General features: G+C 36.8%; 1 protein-coding gene across 4 annotated transcripts in view; it reads left to right on the top strand.

Moving 5' to 3' along the window:
- The window catches only part of LINGO2 (leucine rich repeat and Ig domain containing 2), a 506,668-nt gene that overhangs the window by 180,765 nt on the left and 305,601 nt on the right, over nucleotides 1-20,302 (top strand). For all 4 annotated transcript variants that reach the window (XR_015243594.1, XM_086685450.1, XM_086685451.1 and 1 more), the window contains one exon: nucleotides 11,565-11,723. The gene's annotated coding sequence lies outside the window, so the exon portion shown is untranslated. The remainder of the gene's footprint in view (nucleotides 1-11,564; nucleotides 11,724-20,302) is intronic.

Raw genomic sequence — 20,302 nt, 5'->3', positions numbered from 1 at the left:
GTTATAAACGTATCAATCACCCTCAAAAGTTTTCTTGCATGTCCTTTTAATTTCTCCTTTCTGTTCCTTCTCCCCATCACCAGGCAAACACTTAACAGCTATCTGTAACTATAATTAATTTGAATTTTTTCCCTAGAATTTTATATAAATGGAATAATAGAGTTTATACTCTTTTTTTAGGGTGGGAGAATCTGGTATATTTCATGTAGCATAATTATTTTGTGAATCATTACTATGTTACATAAAACAATAATTCATTCCTTTCTAATACAGAGTAGAATTCTCCTATATGGATATAACACTATTCATTCACTTATTGAGGGACACCTAAGTAATTTCCAACCATTGACTAAAACTGAAAAGCTGCTCTGAATAGATGTATATAAATCTTTGTATGGACATATGTTTTCTTTCTTATGAATAAAGACCTAGAAGTCAAATGACTAGATTTTGTAATTGGTATATGTTAAAATTCTTAAGAAACTTCATGGGGCACCTGGGTGGCTCTGTCGGTTGAGTGTTCAACTTCAGCTCAGGTCATGGTCTCACCATTCAGTTTGTGACTTTGAGCCCTGCATTGGGCTCACTGCTGTCAGTGCAGAGCCAGCTCTGGAGCTTCTGTCTCCCTCTCTCTCTGCTCCTCCCCTGCTCATGCTCTCTCCCCCTAGCTCTCAAAAATAAATAAACATTAAAAAAAAGAAAACATATGTGAAAAAATTCTTGAGAAACTTCAAACTATTTTCCACTGGTTGCCAAATGCTGGAGGGTGAGGGAAATAGGAGAGATTGGTAAAAGAGTATAAACTTCCAGTTATAAGATGAATAAGATCTGCAGATGTAATCTATAGCATGGTGATTATACCTGATAACACTGTATTGTGTAAATGAAATTTGATAAGAAAGTAGAACTTAAATGTTCTCACTGACCCCTCCCCCCACCAAATAAATATGTGAGGTGGCAGTTGGTGTTACCCAAGGAAATCCTTTCACAATGTATATGCATATCAAATCAACACACTGTACACCTTAAAGTTACACAATGCTTATGTCAGTTATATTTAAAAACATCTGGGAGGGAAAAGTTTGGCTTAACACTTAGAAAATAATCAATGCAACCATATTAACTATACTAACAAACTAAAGAAAAATCATTATCATTTTAGTAGATACAGAATAAGCATTTGACAAAATCCAACATCTATTCTTTTTTTTAATTTTTTAAATGTTTTTTAATTGATTTTTGAGATAGAGAGAGACAGAGCATGAGCAGGGGAGGGGCAGAGAGAGAGAGGGAGGCACAGAATCTGAAGCAGGCTCCAGGCTCTGAGCTGTCAGCACAGAGCCCGATGCGGGGCTGGAACTCTTGGACTGTGAGATCATGACCTGAGCTGAAGTCAGACGCTTAACTGACTGAGCCACCCAGGTGCCCCCAACATCAATTCTTGATTTTAAAAAATACCTTGAACAAACTATGAATAAATCATAATTTCATCAACTGATAACAGGACACTACGAACAGCTATAGCTAATATCATTCTTAATGGTGAAAGATACTTTCCTCCTAAGGTCAGAAAAAAATAAGTATGTTAGCTCCCATAATTGCTATTCAGCATTGTAATGTAGGTCCTAGCTGGCTCAATAAGGCAAGAAATGAAAGGCATCCAAATTGAAAAAGAAGAGGTAAACTGCTTTTAAGTACAGATAATATGATTTTCTATGTGGAAAATCCATTGGAATCCACACAAAAAGTACTAGGACTGATTGATGTTTGTGTTTAACATAGTTGCAGAATTAAAGAACTACAGACAAACATTAACTGTAATTCCATATTTTGGCAACAAAGCATTAGGCATTTGAAATCTACAAAAAGCTTCAATACTATTTACAATAGCATAAAGTTATGTTGAATACATGGAGATAAATCTTGCACAAAATACGTGCAAGGCCTATATACTGAATACTACTAAACATTGCTGACAGAAATTGAAGAAGACTTAAATAAATGTAGAAATATACTGTGTTTGTGAGTTGGGAAACTCATTATTGTTAAGGTATAAATTTCCTCCAAAGTAGTTTATACATTTAATACCACCACAACTTCAGTAGGATTTTTTTTACAGAAATTGCAAACTGATTCCAAAAATCATGTGGAAATGAAAAGAACCTAGAATGGCCTCTATTCCCCCAAAACTTTTATTTATTTATTTATTTATTATTAAGTTTATTTATGTATTTTGAGAGAGAGAGAGACAACAAGCAGCGGAAGGGCAGAGAGAGGGAGGGAGAGACAGAATCCCAAGCAGGCTCCCCACCATCAGCACAGAGCCCAATACAGGCTCATATTGCAAAATGATTACCACCATACTGTTAGCTAATACTTCCATCACATCACATACTTAACATTTTGTTTTTGTAGTAAGAACATTAAATATCTGCTCTCTTAGCAACTTTCAAGTGTATGATACCATATTATAAACATATGCCATTACTAATCATAATCACAATGCTATGCATTAGACCTTCAGAGCTTATTCATCTTCTAACTGAAAGTTTATACTTTTTAACCAACATCCCATTATGTTCCTAACCTCCAGTCTCTGGTAACTATCATGCTATTCTCTGGTTTGATGATTTTGGCTTTTTAGAGTCTAAATATAAGTTATGTCATACAGTGTTTATCTTTGTCTATCTTACTTATTTCACTTAGCATAATGCCCTCAAGGTCAGGTCCATTCATGGTGTAGCAAATGACAAGACTTCTTCTTTCTCATGACTGAAATATGTGTGTGTGTGTGTGTTTGTGTGTGTATTTATAAAACATCTTTTTGCAATCATCCTTTGATAGACATTTAGGTTGTTTTTACTACTTGGTTACTGTGAATAATGCTGCAATGAACATGCGAGTGCAGATATTTCTCTTTTTTATAGTTTTATTTTATTTTATTTAAAAGAGAAAAAGAAAGAGAGAGAGCATGTGCAGGAGAGGAGCAGTGAGAGAGGGAGAGAGAATCTCCAGCAGGTTCTGCACTGTCAGCATGGAGCCTGATGCAGGGCTCCATCACACAAACCGTGAGATCTTGACCTGAGCGGAAATCAAGCCTCATAACTTCAGACACCGTTTTTCTATTTAAATTTTATTTTTCCTGCTTTCCTCTCTCTTTTGGTATTCTCTTTGATATGCTCCATGTTACTTTGGGTCAGTCTCCCAGGTGGGTCCTAGTAGATTTCCTATCAATCTGAAAAGCAGATCTATGTATCAGAGTTTTCAGTTGAAAGTATTGGAAAATGACCCTGGCTGTCTTAAGCAGAAAAAGAATTTAGCAGGAGATGCAAACCTCACAAAAATAGCTTCTGGAAAGGAACAAGAAAGCTTAGGAGGCTAGGTGCTGGGTAAATAAACAAGGTTACACTGCAGGAAAGCCTAGTGTTTTAGCCACCACTGGCACGAGTCTGACCTTAAAATGCACACACACACAGATACACACACACACACACACACACACACACACACACACAGACACACACACACTTTTTTTTTTTTTTTTTAATCTTTGTGTCATTCTCTCAAACATCCAAGCTTAGGTCATATTGGTTGAGTGAGATCACATCTAAGCTCCTCTCATTCCCCCAGGTAGTAGGGGAAATGTTTCTTTTCTCCAAGATTATCTTTATGTTATTAATACAACATGCAATAATAATGCAATAATTCAAGCTCCATCCTGTTTTCCTAGTAAAAGTCAGAGAGCTCATGGGAAGAGAAGTGTGTTGGTTTTTGGACAGCCAAAAAGAAAAAACATTACCCTGTCTCTCTTGTATTTTATCCCTCAGTTCCTGATTTTGGGATAATGTGGAATGTAGTGGTTAGAGGAAAGCAAGCATTAGAAATAGAAAAGAGAAATGGTTGACATGAACTTATACCTGGAAAAAAGCAAATTGATAGGCAAACAACATACAGACCATTTATTTATATCAGAAAGAACACGGCCTATTCAATCAAGAAGTCAGTCTCCCTTTTAGCTTTTGGGCCACCTGCCAGCCACTCACTGCCTCTGACTCCAGTTCTTCTCAGTCGCCAGGTGGGAATGAAAACGTCTGTCTCCCAGGTTTGTCATGAAGATGAATGAGAAAATATGTGGAAAGCGCTCAGCGTGGCACACTGATTTACGGTGGCTACTTGCCAAATACTTGTTAGTTTCCTATCCTTCTCTCTAGAAAACTATCTAACTCCTGAAAAACTCCACCATCACCACCTCTGTAACTGGGGCTACAAATCTCAAATATATTGACTGCATCCATCAGGAAGTGTAATTGCTATGAAACTCATGCTATATGTGGCCCTGTTATTGATGGTGGTCATGTACAGAGACATCAAGTTTCTTCTTGAAATCAAACTCATAATGAGATTACGAAGCCCCTTCATTTCTTGTTTCACATTCCTTGTACAGTGCTTCCTTACACCAAAGAGAACTTGATTCTTCCTTTTTTTAACGTTTATTTATTTGAGGGGGGAGGAGGGGCAGAGAGAGAGGAGGACAGAGGACCCAAAGTGGGATCTGGCCAACAGCAGTGACCCTGGTGCAGGGCTCAAACTCACAAACCGGGATATCAGGACTTGAGCCGAAGTCGGAAGCTTAACCACTGAACCACCCAGGTGCTCCCCCACTCTTTTATTAATGTTTATCTTGATTCCTCCTTTCTTACGATTGTTATATAATAGTCTTTCATCATGGTTTCTCTTTATTCTTAGGGAGTCTCCTTAGTAATGAAAACAATAAAGCTGTATTAGATAAAAGTGATGAAGATCATGTGTATATTGAATATTAAGTTCTTAAATATTTGAAGGAAAAATATTGATCATTGAAGGGGATCTCTCAATTTATGCAACTCGTGGAAGAATATTTCTTCCAAAATAGACTAATTGGTTTGAAATTAAAAGAGAAATAAGTGTAATAAATTAAAAGTTGTGGAGAAATAATGAGACATCTCAAAACTATGTTTTGTTCTAGGAGAGTAGTTCTTAAAGAGTAGTATGTCTAAGTGTAATCTGGGGAACTGTCATCTGCAGAATTCCCAATATCACTCCAAAAATGGGGAATTATTAATTCTGGGAAAGAGCCCAAGGATCCACATTATTAAACACACTTCTTGGTGATTTTGATGAGCTAGTTGCTAGGCTAGAGGGATTTTTTCTACCCCTTTTGAGAGACTTTTTGAAGAGAAAATTTTAACTACCCCGGATTTTGCAAAACTAGCAGTGAGTGATGACCCCTCAGTGGTTGTAAAGCAGGATCTCAAACCATTGGCAGAGGACCAAAACCAGTTCACAGATGTGTTCTGTCTGACAAAAATCACGTTTAGAATGTTGCTTGGAATATCCTTAAGCTCAGTTTGCTTTCTTCAGCTCACTTTTGTCTGGCTCATGGGCTTCTGGTTGTAGCTCACATTTAAGCGATACAACTGACCCTTAGACATTTGTTTATGAGCTCTGAGAATTTAAAGCATTGTTCTACAAAGCGTAAACTCAGATCGAGGTATTTGGGAACTTCCAGCACATGATTAAATTTGGTTTGTAAATTCTAATTTGACAAGGCTTGCCAAGCTAGGGTCAAATTTTTAAGAACTATTTTTGTATTCAAGTATAATATATTCTGAAGTGAAGGCATATTGGGTCCCTGCCCCTCTTCCATGAGGCACCAGTTCACTTCTCTGTCCACTTGGCCAGATGATGAGCAATACATGGGCAGGAACTGAATCTTTGGACTTGCCTTGTGATCGGAGCCAGCACATTACACAGAATGCAATAGATGCTTAAATGTTTATTGAAACGCAAAGACGGAAAAGAAGGGAGAGTGGAAGGAAGGATGGGAGGAAGGGAGGTAAAGAAAATGACAATGGAGAAAAGAAGAAAAGGAGGAAAGAAGGAGAAAAAACAGGAAAGAAAGGAAAAAGTACTGAGACAAGTGTCATTTGTAGAAAATTTAGAAATGTGACTAATTGGATCCCTCATTTTAGGAAAATACCAACAGGAATATGGACTACTTTAATTCTCAAAGTTTATAGAACATAGTCAAATTCAGAATTAGGCATCTTTGAGCCAAGATAGAAACGAAGAGAATTGTTTGTGTTTTAGTATCAGGCACTGTATTCTCAGATATTGACAGAATACCCTAAATTTTTCTTTTGTCACCCATGGGGCTTCCTGCCAGGTTTCTGAAGTAAAAATATTAAATGTGTATCTTGGAAGATTATTTTAAGTTTGTAATTACTTACAATGTAGCTAAACACCAAATGAGCATCAAAAAAATGCCAATGTGCTATTTATATTTTAATCTAATCATCGTCTTTGTCACAATCTATCATCACAGTCTTCTCCTTGTGTCTATGTTTTTTCCATTGGAAAAACATGGCTTTAAAGAGAGAGAGAAAAATGTCATCTGTTGCTTTCAGAAAATTAAACTCATTTAAAATTGAGTACTCAGAAATCCTGTTATTTTGTTTGTTGACTTTTGGTATCTTCTTTCCAAAATAAAACCTACTCAGAGCTTGGTTATTTAAAATCAGGTGAGTTGGAAATCTATAAAGTTGTTTAGACACCATGTCAAGTAAGCTGGGTGAGAGAGTGGTGTATTAGAAATACAGGTGTATCATGGGGTTATGTGCTCATCCAGATCCTACTGTGATCCTAATGACCTCTGGTATGTCACTTCATTTCCCTGAGACTCAGATTTCCATTTATATATTGAGCGCATCTTTCAAACTCAATTTATAAGAATTTGGAATTGACAGTACAGCACTATCAATTAACTGCATTCAAGCTCCATTTTTCAAAGCTTCTATGTCTTTGGACAATAACTTCCACTGTCTGATTCTTATTTCAATCACCTTGAAGTGGGTGTTATTACATTACTTTGCATGTTTTTTTGACAAAATTAAATGTGAAACCATATATGAAACAGCAATAGGCACATAGATTTTTTTGATGACCCCTGCCTGCTGGGAAATAATCTGTGACTTTTACATCTGACTAAATGAAGAAGAAGGAAAAAAGGAATTTGGAAGCAATCATTTTGTAAATAAAAATGGTAGCACCTTCTCTTTTCCAATATCACTGATAAAAGGAACATATTTGAAACTTCTAAGGCAGAAAGCCTCATTACTTTGATTGTTGGTAACCTACTTATTCCTATATTCTTGATGTTTGTGTGGGCAAATGAGTAACCTAGATACACAGCTTGCAAAATGCACCAAGCAGTCATTTAACAAATGCACTGAGCTCAGAGTGCTGAATGCTCTTCCAGTTCTGTCGGCTACCCAGAGGGCTGTGCAGCATGCCTCTATGGGGAAGATGAAGCACATCCCTGAGATAAAGTTTAAAGAGCAACATATCAACAAGTACAAATCAATAGTTTATAAAATGAGTGCCTAAGTGCTGAGGGGATCCTTTGGAAAACTTCCTTCAAAGCAATGAGATAAACTAAAAGGGTAGTGGTAGTGTGCATAAAGAAAAAGAAGACCAAAATTCAATTTCATAGCACTTAAGGCCAGACCAAGAAACAAGAAAATAGTGTTTGTGAGTGTTTGAATTTCTTCTACTTTTTTCAAATTTTATTTTGGTCTTGTTTTGTTTTAAATTCATGCACAATAGGATTTTATCAATAGGTTCTGTATACCATGCCCCTATCTAGAACCTCTTTGAACATTGTCAACAATTCATGAATACAGTATTGAGGTATAATTTATGTGCAGTAAAAAGCCCTCATTCAAAATTCGGTTTCAAAGAATACAAGTTTCAGGGCACCTGGGTGGCTCAGTCAGTTGAGCGACTCTTGGTGTCTGCCCAGGTCATGATATTAGAGTCCTGGAATTGACCTCGAGTCAGGCTCCATGCTAAACATGGAGCCTGCTTGTGATTCTCTCTCTCTCCCTCTGTTCTTCTCCCCTACTTCTCTCTCTCTCTCTCTCTCTTTCTCTCTCTCAAGAAAAAAAAAAATATGTTTCTTAAAAATAAGAATAACATTTATTTTTTATTTTTTATTTTTTTATTTAAAAAATGTAATGTTTTTATTTATTTTTGAGAGAGGGAGAAGACAGAGTGAGTGAGGGAGGAGCAGAGAGAAAGAGAGAGAGAGAGAGAGAGAGAGAGAGAGACAGAATCCAAAGCAAGCTCCAGGCTCTGAGCTGTCAGCACAGAGCCAGACTGAGGGCTCGAACTCACAAGCCATGAGATCATGACCTGAGCTGAAGTCAGATGCCCAACCAACTGAGCCACCCAGGTGTCCCGCATTTATTTTTTAAAAAGACTTGGTCTCAGACGAGTCATCTCAGTAATAAGCAGAGGCTCAAAAAATGTAAGATGAGAAAATAGAAGAAAATTATAATGTTTGGAAACCATACTGATTTTAGTAAAAATCACTTAATTTCCAAGAGTATTGTTTAAAGCATTATCTGTACCTTTTGTTTTTGTTTTCCTATTTGATAGCATATTTGAAAGAGAGAAAAGTAAAAAAATTTATTTTAAGTCTTTTTTTTTCTTCATTCTGAACATTGGTATTAGAATAAGGTTTTAAACCAATGTCATGGAATTAATATTTCTTACGAATACCCATGGACTTCTCTTTGAGAAAAATATATGCATTTAATTTTGTGTATCTTTTTGAGGAAACAAATGGAATAGTTAATACAAAAAGTGTGTGAAGCAACTTGTTGTACAACACCCCACCTGTTTATATATATATATATATATATATATATATATATATATATATATATATATATATATATATATATATATATATCTCCATGAACTGTGATGTAGACAGCACAGGATAGATTGTATGTGAAGCCCAGTACACACATCTGGGAGGCACTGACTCTATGTTGGATGCTAGAAACATCAATGTACAAGTTGGTTGGATTTTTCTGAACCATTTTGACAGTTAATTGGCTTATGGAGAAAAACTTAACAGTGATACAAAACCATCACATCCAGTAAACACTTTATGTGAGTGAACTGTGTGAATCAGTCATTTGATATTGTAGCTTTGTCTTTGACCTATAATGCTGTGCTCAGTGACAAACTTCAGAAAATCCCATGGTCTGTCATATATGAGTAGGATAAAAAATAAAGCCAATTCGTTTTATTTGGTCTAATGTTGCTTCCTTTCGTTGTTACAAATATATGCTAACAAATCAGAATAGAATAGATGACAGTCTTTTTTATGGGAAGAGAATGTGTCTTTCCATTTTGTATCCAGGCACCTAATCCCATACCTGGAACAACTGAGGTACTCAATTAAAATTTGTGGAATAAATAAGTGGGGTCATGGATAAGTCGGTTATCAACAGTCAGTGGAAAACCATCAGTACTGAAGGAAATACACAAAACCTGTCCCTTCAAAGAAGGGATCAAGAGCATCCTCTTTGAATAATGAAATAAAGCTCATTTTAGAAAGCAAGTAGCTACATTGATTTACTTATATTTACTTTTTTGTCGTAAGTAGCAGAACTGAAGTGTAAGAAGTCACACCAGGGCACAGATAGCTGCTTCTAAAGCAAGAGGCTTTCAAAATGTTTTCATTTAAAGTTAGTTTGGGAGCTTGGAGATTATGTTTATAAACACTTCCCTGTTGGGGCGCCTGGGTGGCGCAGTCGGTTAAGCGTCCGACTTCAGCCAGGTCACGATCTCGCGGTCCGTGAGTTCGAGCCCCGAGTCGGGCTCTGGGCTGATGGCTCAGAGCCTGGAGCCTGTTTCCGATTCTGTGTCTCCCTCTCTCTCTGCCCCTCCCCTGTTCATGCTCTGTCTCTCTCTGTCCCAAAAATAAATAAACGTTGAAAAAAAAAAATTAAAAAAAAAAAAAAAAACACTTCCCTGTCATTAGGTCCACCAGCATATGACATCTTTCAGTATCCTACATGGCTTCCAAGAGACCAAAAAGGATTACCACTCATGAGAACATATTTGTTTTATAAGGGAATTGATTTGAATTTTTAGAGCATACATAATGCAGAAAAGAAGTAATAATGATTTTTGGCATGCATAGAAACATTTTGCATCCATAAGTTGACTAAGGTTTTAACTTAACAAATACCAGGGCTTAAATCAACAGATTAGAACATTTTAGCCTTGTGTGTGCATGTGTGTGTCTGGATGTGTTTGTTGTGGAGGTGGGGGTCTGGGTGTGTCAGTAATAGTGTCCGCATTCCTGTTCTGAATTGCAGAATGATCGCTTAGTGTCCAGGTATACATTCCTCCTTTTAAGGATTTACTTTGAAATATTGCATTTTAGTCTGAAGTATGTACTTGACTTCAACCCGTTGCCTTCTTACCATTTCTGCTGAAATGGCACAATAGGATATCTCACTACTGTGCCTTTTAACGAAGTCTCCCCATTGACTTCTGGGAATACTTGAAGCTCTAATCACAGGTGCATGAGGATATATCATTTTGTGGCTTGTTAAAATCAGCTTTTGCACCTGTGTCCATGAATCTGCAGCACATAATCATCCACATGAGTCCCCCTACAGACTTAGAATAGCCTCTCAACCATTTCTGTTGCACTATTTAGAAAATAATAATAATTCTGGTTTTGTATTTGCATAACTAAATATGGTTGCTGTAGCTAAAAAAAAAAACAAAAAACCTAATAGTTATTAAAGTCTATCCTGGAAAGCCCAATAAGCTAATCTGTTCACTGGTTTCCTAAATTTCTGTTGAACAGAGTTATTTGTGTGGCAGGTACGAGTATAATAAGAGTTGTTGATTATGCATGTTTATTTTTTCCTCCTTGAATGGAAATCAAACATGCTTAAAAGTTTAAACACCATATTTAGTCATACGTACATTGATAGTTGAAACATTAGGTATGTAGTACACTGTCCCCAAATTCAGTCATGTAATTACTTCCCTGGGCTGTGGGCATTTCCTTTGTGTACAGATTCTGACCACAATATGTTCATGTTGGTTACTGTTTTATAGTCTGTGTCTCAACATGGATAAGGTAGCTGTGGAATATGCAGGACCTCATATATGCCCCTTAAAGGTGTTTCTCACATGCTCTCCTACAGAAGTGATGCACGTTTTTTACAGTGAATGTTGACAGTGACCAGAGTGTCAGAACTCACAAAGGAAACTATCCTTGATCTAAACCAACATGTGGAATTTCTTTAGCTGGTGATGAGTTTGGCCTTTTTGAATCTCTTTGCTCAGTTACCCTAAGAGTTCTATAGGTAGAGTCAGAAAATTATTCTGATTACCCCAAGTGGTCACCTACATGAAAGAGAAGGGGTACACACCAAAAATATGTGGGTTTTAATATCAATAATGTTTATTTATACCAACAGCTTAAATAGATCAATAAGAGGACCGTGCACTCTGCAAAAACACCTTCTGAAGCTCATAAACTTCAGTCTTCTGGCTTTAATGTTTATCAGTATCTTGAGAGGCATTTGTGGCCCTTCACATACTCTTTCATGATTCCATTATTGATTAACTAGTGATGCCTGCTAGACCTAGGTCATGGTTCACTATTTTTCCATTAAAATGAAGAAATACCTTGTTTGTTGCAGGTTCACTTCAAGCAGTTGGCTTGTGGGACTCTGAGAGATGCTGCCGCCCATGACATGTTGGAATTATCATGATCAACTACCCAGTTTGGATTTCAGCCAGTGGCCAGGAGCTTTGCATGATAGACAGCAAGGGTTGGATTTTTAAAAAGAGTAAACCAGGTAAGATTTGAAGAAGACATTGGATCATTTATCATTTGCTCTAAGGGTTTTAGTGTGTTGCCAAGATGCATTGAATAAATGTACAGCTTTTCTATTTATTTTCTAAGTCCACTGAACAGGTTGTTGAAGAATGGTACTCCCTTGGATTTAGGAGAATGTATAGAGTAATAATTGAGTCCATTTTTTCTCAAGAGGAGAAAGGAGTTATTTTAAGATACATATAAAGCAGACCCAAAATTGCAAGCTAAGGAGATTTCCTCTTTAAGTAACTACTCTGAACTATAATGGAATAAGCAGGTGTACTTTTGAAGGTGTTGTAGGAAAAGTGTTGCTGTTAAGTTGTTGTACTATACACATTATCGAAATGTGAGTGTCGGTTTATAGCATATGATCTTATAAATATGCCTCAGGGTTACTCTAATTTAGAAGATTATACCATTATTCTGCCATTTATTTCTTTGTAAGTATTTATCATTCCAATTTCGGTTCATGTAAGTATTATTTAAAATGGCGATACAATGACATCCTTCATTATTATTGTGGCTCTTAGATTTTAAAATGTTACGCTTTTATTCAAGTATTCTTTTTGCTACTTTTATCTATTGCATTCTGGAAACTCTTCTCAACCATTACCTATAGTTTGTCAGACCTTCTTATCTCTCTCCTTAACTGTCTGCCTCCTCCATAATATAATTTAAATCTGTTATCAACAATTACCTGGGAGAAGCAGGAGTCATTCTTGTGCTCTGACTTTGAGACCATCAAAGCTTTTTCAGATTCTTTGAATTTTAGGCATCCCAAAGCATGATTTTCTTTAAGTTCAATTATAGAAACAGAAAATATAAGTAAAATGCATTAATTGAGAAAAAAGGAGGGAGATTATTCTAAGTCACTTGAATGAACTATTTAAACCAATACAGCTTTCTTACTTTCTGAAAATAAAGTAGGTAGAACTCAGTCATCAATAAATAAATTATAGCCTAAGATAATTATTTGGATATAAAAGAGAACTTCTGAAGTGACTGAAAATAATTGATTCTTTAAAGTATAATAAATAAGCCTTCCCAATCCCATAATAACTTATTTGTCTGTGATGATATCAAGAGAGAAAAAATCAAAATACTCACAGATTTCAAATTTATTAGAAGTAGTATAGATGACCAGACTCATGGCAGAAATCCTTACTGATAAACTGAGTTGTGGACAATTGTCGTGCTTAGTGGCAAGGGGGAGTTATGCACACTTACAAGAGTTCTGCTAGTCTGTAAATAAAAGGGACTATACCTCAACCTGCTTCTGTGCTTTGTCGCATTAGAATGAAGCAAACGATTATAACAAGAATGCCTCATGATAGATTTACCTGTTTTATTTATTTATTTATTTATTTATTTATTTATTTATTTATTTATTTATTTTTGAGAGAGAGAGGGAGAGAGAGAGAGAGCAAAAGCAGGGGAGGGGCAGAGAGAGAGGGAAACACAGAATCTGAAGCAGGTTCCAGGTTCTGAGCTGTTAGCACAGAGCCCAATGCAGGACTGAAACCCACAAACCGTGAGTGGTCAGAGAGAAGTCAGATGCTTAGTGGACTGAGCCACCCACGTGCCCCAGATTTACATATTCTTAAATGTTTAAGTCTTAATATCTGAGTCCAAAATAAATTCCATCCTGATTGTGCTTATTTCTCTATTTTCAACAAAATTGGGTTCCATGTTAAAACATCAGACTTAGAAGAAAAAGACAAAAAGAAGGATAAAATGAAACCAGTTTTGAAGGGCCTCATGTGATAATGCAATTACTAGCACTTCTTTAATCTTGTCACAAGGAAGAGTTCTCCTGTACTGTGAGATCAGCATTTTTGTTCTTTAGAATACCTTTCTGAACTTTGTAAGTTAGCAATATAGAAAAAGTGTACAAGCGCTTTTGATCCAAGAAACATAACTTCTTTTCTCTTCAGTCAACCTTTTGAAAGTGAATCCTATTGATTAGGAGGTACAGAGATAGTACACTCTACTGTTCTGTATAAAAACATATATTGTAGAAGGGCCCCAAGCACATAAAAGATTTGACAGTGAATTCATGTATTTTCCCAGTGAAAGGTTAACTCTTTAAAAAGGAACAGAAAATTTATACATTATAGTTTTATAGCTTATATTAGTTTTAAATTCATTTTTGTTCTCTGTTGTAATGATGGTAGTTGTGTTTTTTAGAGGGATGCATGTTAGCTCCTCCATAAAGTTAAGAGTGTCAAGGCTTCCCAACTCTGCTTCTCACAAGTTTATAACAAAGCCATAACAATTTGTACTGTTCCTTAGCTTAAAAGCAATTTTTCTTTCTTAACTCATTTTAAAAGTAAAGGTTTGCCTAGCTCAGGATTACATTGTTGTATGTTTGTATGGAGAAGCAATATTAAGCAAGAAAGACAAAATATAAAAGGTGAGGTTTTCAAAAGCGCTTCTGATAACAGCATGCCCCATGTTATGGGATATGCAGTCTCCAGCATGATTCGCGAAAATGTTTACACAGCACCCATGTATGGTGAGAGCAATGGACATTCTTACCTGTGCAACTATTCTTATTTTGAGGTCTTCTAAGAACCTGGAGAACTTAGCGAGGCAACTGATTTCATCATAAAAAGTCTTGTAGGAATCTTAAATACTTTTAGCTACCTATTTATTACAATTCAGTTTTTGAATGTCAACAGGATGTAAAGCACTGTGTGGCCAGTAACAAATTAACAACCTTCCTTGCCCTGAATTCATCTAGCAGGGTGAAACTGCCATGTAAACAGCTCAACTTTGGGTGAAATGAACTAAAAAGTTTGATGATGTATTTCAAACAGAATTCTCCAGAAACTAAGATGAAGGACTGTTGTAACTGATAGGAGTATTCAAAGGTCTTGAGGCTTAAGAGGCATTTCAGCTGCATCGCTAAAAAGTAGGGAGAAGGGCACTCAGGTGGTTCAGTTGGTTAAGCTTCTGACTCTTGATTTCAGCTCAGGTAATGATCTCAGGGTTCATGGAATCGAGCCCCTCATGGGACCCTGTGCTAACAACGGGGAGCCTACTTGGGATTCTCTCTCCCCCTCTCCTGCTCATGTGCTCTCTCTGTCTCTCTCTCTCTCTCTCTCTCTGTCTTATTTATTCTCTCTCATAAAAATAAATAAACAAAAAAAAGTAGGGAGAATTTTAATTGATGGGAAATAGGTGTAACAGCATTCTAAGTTCAGGGAACAGTATGGCAAAGCCACCATGATGTAAAAATATATGTTACCTTTGGAGAATGGGAGACTTGCCCCTGGAAAGTAGGGAGACATACAGGAAGAGATGGAGGATATAGGTAGGGGCTGGACTGGAGTGTTTGGCGTGCACAGCTACGGTGTTATCATATGGACCTGATGTAATTGAATCTGTGCTTAAAGACACAGCATGGGATCCCTAGGGGCAAGGAAGGTATGTGCAGAGACAAATGGTAAACTCAGAGTATACAGTTCTATGAGTGCATAAATGTGTCATTTCTAGTGCTGCGTCACCAGTGCCTGGAACAGGTCCTACTCATCACTGATTCAGACTAAATGGGTATCTCTCAGTGATAATCCAGAAACTTCTACATTTGCAACTTTCTCCTTTTTTATAAGTGGTTTGAAAACTCTTAATACAAACCATGAAAAGTTAACGTACATGTTTTCCATCATCTACACGGGTAACCCACACACACACACACACACACACACACACTCACAACTCTCTCCCAGTATGTGCTTGAAATTAAACCTCAGATCCTGTTCCTGAAATTTATGCCTCAATTAAGATGGGGGCAGCTGCTACCCTACTTTATTTCCCTTTTGAGACTTTTATCTCTCAGGCTTTATCCTTCCCTTCATTGTTTTATCATCCCATCAATCACTGTTTCACTCCTTGGGAACGCAGTGTGCATCGCAGGCACATTTTTATGGCCAGAAAGCAAAGCTACCCTACTTGGCATGTAGTGCTTACTTAAACCTAATTAAATAATTCTGCTGAAAGTATGTCCTTTCCAGCACTGTGCACATTTGGCCAAAATGATAGGGAACACTTTAAAGCTGTGGAAAATAACCGGGGTAGGGAGCCTGAAGAAGACACAAATTGAATGATGGTGAACTTCAGCCCAACCTTCCTTGACATAGTCCTCTAATGAGCCGGGGTGCATTCACACTTTTGCTATAGGAAACTCCTAACTCACAGCCCAGCTTTCACCCCAATTATTTTGTTGAAAATTACCATTGTTGAAGGCTCCCCAGTAGTACACCAAATTCAGTACATTTTGTATGACTGAATCATCTATTTTTAGTGAACTTCTCTTGTAGTCTGGGAAAAATCCAAGAATTTCTTTCAAAATATGCATACCTAAGGAAATGTAGATATGATTCACTATAATGTAATATTTGTGAGACCAACGTCTTTGTCTTTCTTCTCTTAAGACCTTAATTTCAGGGACACATTCATTTTCAATAAACATATCTGATGAGTGAATGAATGAATATCAAAAATTGTGCTTGAGATCAAATTCATAACTTCTGTGTTAACAGCAGGAAATATAATTGCTCTCTTCTTAGTGAGGCCAGCTAGCGTTTGGTTCATCTTGCCCAGTGTTAGATCAAAGGCATCTTATAGCTTGCAGTACTGCCATTATTTAGTGAAAGATTTTTTTTAGGTTTAGTTTTGAGAGAGAGTGCACATGTGCAAGCGGGGAAGGGGAGAGAGAAGGAGACAGGATCCGAAGAGGACTCTGCACAGAGAGCCTGACATGGGGCTTGAACTCACAAACTATGAGATCATGACCTGAGCCAAAGATTTTTTTTTTAAATCATATGATGACAAAATTTTTTTATGCATATGAATGATTTAATATAAAATAAAGGATCAAGAAAAAAATTATTAAATGCCTTGTTGCTTTTATAAGTAAAGTATGGTTCTATTTTACAGTCACAAATTTTGAATTTTTATTTTTATAGATCCCAAATGCTTGGAAGAAAGAAGTAAGGCTTTCCCTGTTTCCATGCTATTGGGTGTGAATTTCTCTGGGTAGAAGTCACTAGACTACTGCTATCCTAGCAAGCTACCCTTTCATATTTCAAGAAGACAGGTTATAGCAAATTGTGGTTGTGAATATACTATCTCAGTTAAAGGCCCTGTCTTTAAGTAAAGCCTGGATTTGAATCCAAACTCTGACACTTACAAATTATATGACCTTGGGTAAGTCATTTATCATCTGAGAACTTTGATTCCCAACTGGTAACACGCACGTAGTAGTAGCTGTCCCATGTATAATTGTGAGGATTAAGTGAGATCACACATATAAAACACTCAGCAGAATATCTGACACATTATAAATAAGTGATATATATAAAAATATATCTATTTATAAATTACTGATATACTGATTTATAAATTACTGATATATAAAAGTTACTGATATTTATTATTATTATTATTACCACTAATAGTCTATTGTTATTATTACTACTAATAGTCTATAGATGTAGCAGTTCTACCTAGAAGATCATTTGTTTCAGCGAAATGTCAGAATATTTTATCCTTAGTCCCTAGAAGTAAATGATATGTAAAATGCTTAGCATTTACACATCTCATAAGCACTCAATTACTGTTAGTTGTTGTGGTGCTAGTTTTAATTGTCATTTTCCTATATAAGCACTTCTCTTCTTCAGGATTTTTGAGGAGATCTTGGGTCTAATCTCTTTATAGCAACAACTTCCTTCTTAGGATGATGGCAAGTCTGTGTATTGTGGTTAGTGTTATGACTTTAAGATAAGGCCCAATCCGTTATTGGTTATATTATAATCACGTTGCTGGGTGCCTTGATATTGAGGTGAATAGCATTTTCTTTAAAACCAAATATGACCAGAATGGTTTTTCATACCAAATTATAGTCTTTAGAATCAATAAAACACATTGAAAGCCACTAAAGGAAACATTAACATATATTTGACAGTAGCAAACAAATCATCCTGATCTGTTGACATAATTCTCTAATATGGAAATACTACTTTAACATATACTCATAGATACTGTCTTTAGAGGTCCCTGACATTAATCAAGCAGTATATATGTAATTATGCCTTTAACCTTTCCTTTTGTTACATGTATTTTACACAAAAATACTGTTATTAATTTTAAAATGAAAATTTAGGATTAAAACTACTTTTGACGTGGTAAAACAATACTTTAAAAATTAACTGTCATGATTAATTTCACAAAATGCCACCTAAAACCATATAGGAGAAGAACGGGGATAAATTAGAGACAATTCCATGAATTTCTGGCCTGTGCTTCATAGACTGTTGGTTTTGGGTGGCCCTATTCTTGTCAAAAAATGGCAGAATCTAGATAAATCAGCTGAGATGTGAGGGAAGACAAGTAGACTAGAAAACCGAGGGAGGGTCTGTTGAAAATGAATCACTCTGAGGTAAATAAAGGATTCCAGGCTTTGGCGAAGGACTTTCTAGGATTGGACTGTGAGTTTCTGCAAAGAGCCAGCTCCACAAAGATGCTCATCTTGCCCTGGCAGCTCACCGCTGCCCTTGGTGAGGGGCAGAGGAAGCCATTGGTGGAGAGGAGAGAGATTCAGGGATGCACCGTGGTTTGGAAGTAGCTGAAGTGATGGGCTGTGCAGTTGATTGGGCAGTCAAGAAGCAGAATCATGCCAGGGGTTACCAGCTCGATAGCATGTGTGTGATGTGTTTGAACTGAGTGGCAAGAAATCCCTGAGTGAGCACGGGGAACATTTCATTAGAAGGGAGTTATTTATTCTAAGGATAAGATTTAGCATGAAATTAAGATACTGCTGAAGTCAATCTTTACAAAGTCTCTTCTGCAGAAATATGATAACCAACACCTGATTATATCATGTCTCTTTCTACTGCATCCAACAGGACAGTAGGAATGAAATAATAATGGTACCCACCCTCAATTGAATATTGGGATCAATGTAAGTCTTTTATATCAATAACCCTGAAATATAGACACAGTTATACACATATTCAACATGAAGAAACCGGGACTTGGAAAGGTTAGTTACTTTTCCAAGCTCACACAGCTCGTATGTGTGAGGGCAAGATCTCCCAAGATCTCCTTTGTCTAAAACCTGTGTGTATTCCATTATATTATTATCCTATTTTTCAGTTCCTGAGACTGCTGTTCCAATCTTTATGCCATTATATATGCGAGTACATTTGCTGTACTATGTATTTTTATATTTTGTAATTTTTTCTTGCATATGTGTGCATATTGCTTTTCCATGAATTTGAAAGTTGCTTAAGAGGTAGAGTATCTCTTTTTTATGGAGGGCCCATTAGTGCTAGTCCTGGGCCATTGTGCAGGGCAGGGCCATTATGATGGGCCCTGATTCTGAGCACGTGTTTGCTGCTAATGATACCAGTTAACAAACTGGTTTCCTCTTTTCAACAGAGAATTTACATAGACTTCATAAATAACTCTTGGCATAAATGCCACAATTTATGTACCTGTAATTTTTTGAATACCTACATAAATGGCCACAATTAAAATAATTTGAGAAGGGCGACTGGGTGGCTCTGTCGGTTAAGCATCTGACTCTTAATCAGCTTGGATCATGATCTCACAGTTTGTGAGTTCAAGTCCCATGTCAGGCTCCATGCTAACAGCACAGAGTCTGCTTAGGGTTCTCTCTCCCTCTCTCTGCCTCTCTCTCTCTCTCTCTCTCTCTTTCTCTCTCTCTCTGTCTGTCTCTCTCTCTCAAAATAAGTAAACTTTAAAAATAATTTGAGTAATGTATTGTCTTTCATCTATGTAGCATTTCTTTCCTCTAACAGAGAGCACCAGAGTGATTTAACATCATTTTCCAGCGTGCTTTTTTGGAACACTGATCTGGAGGTGTATGTTCCATATACAAAGGGTTTTGCAGCCAATTGCATTTTGCTGGTGTAGTAATTTATGATAAGGACTGGCTCAAAAAGAAAAGGTTTAGGTTTACCTGCAACAATTGCCACTCCCTTCCTGAATAAATGGAGGATTGTTGGTCAGAGGAATATAAATGATCTTGAACCATCTTTTCCCACAAGATTACAACTCTGATGTTAAGTACAGAGGTTTTGGCCAGTCACATTTTTATTCTTTTTTTTTTTTTTTTCCCTCCCATTTCTTTTCCTCTCTTTTTTCCTCTCCTTCCTCCTTCCCTCTTCTTCCTTTTTCCTTCTCCCTCCTTTTCCCCCACCTCTTCCTCTTTCTTCTTCTTCCTCTTCTTCTACCTCTCCCCCCTGCCTGCCCCATACACACATACTCTTCCCTCTTTTTTTCTCTCCCCCCAACCTATGAGCATGCTAACATTTTCCCCTCTTTGGGATTTCCCGTGTTTTGATCCAAACATACCATCACCTCTAGTATATCCCTTCTCTAGATATGTTACTCTAGATATGAGGTTATAACTTTCTTTTTCATATCAGCCAAGTCTTTTTTTTTTTTTCAACGTTTATTTATTTTTGGGACAGAGAGAGACAGAGCATGAACGGGGGAGGGGCAGAGAGAGAGGGAGACACAGAATCGGAA

This window comes from Puma concolor, chromosome D4 (genome assembly GCF_028749965.1).
Source record: "Puma concolor isolate L17-30 chromosome D4, mPumCon1.1.hap2, whole genome shotgun sequence".
In the NCBI taxonomy this organism is placed as follows: domain Eukaryota; kingdom Metazoa; phylum Chordata; class Mammalia; order Carnivora; family Felidae; genus Puma; species Puma concolor.
Note: the sequence above shows the minus strand (reverse complement) of the source record. Positions and strands in the feature narration are given on the sequence as shown.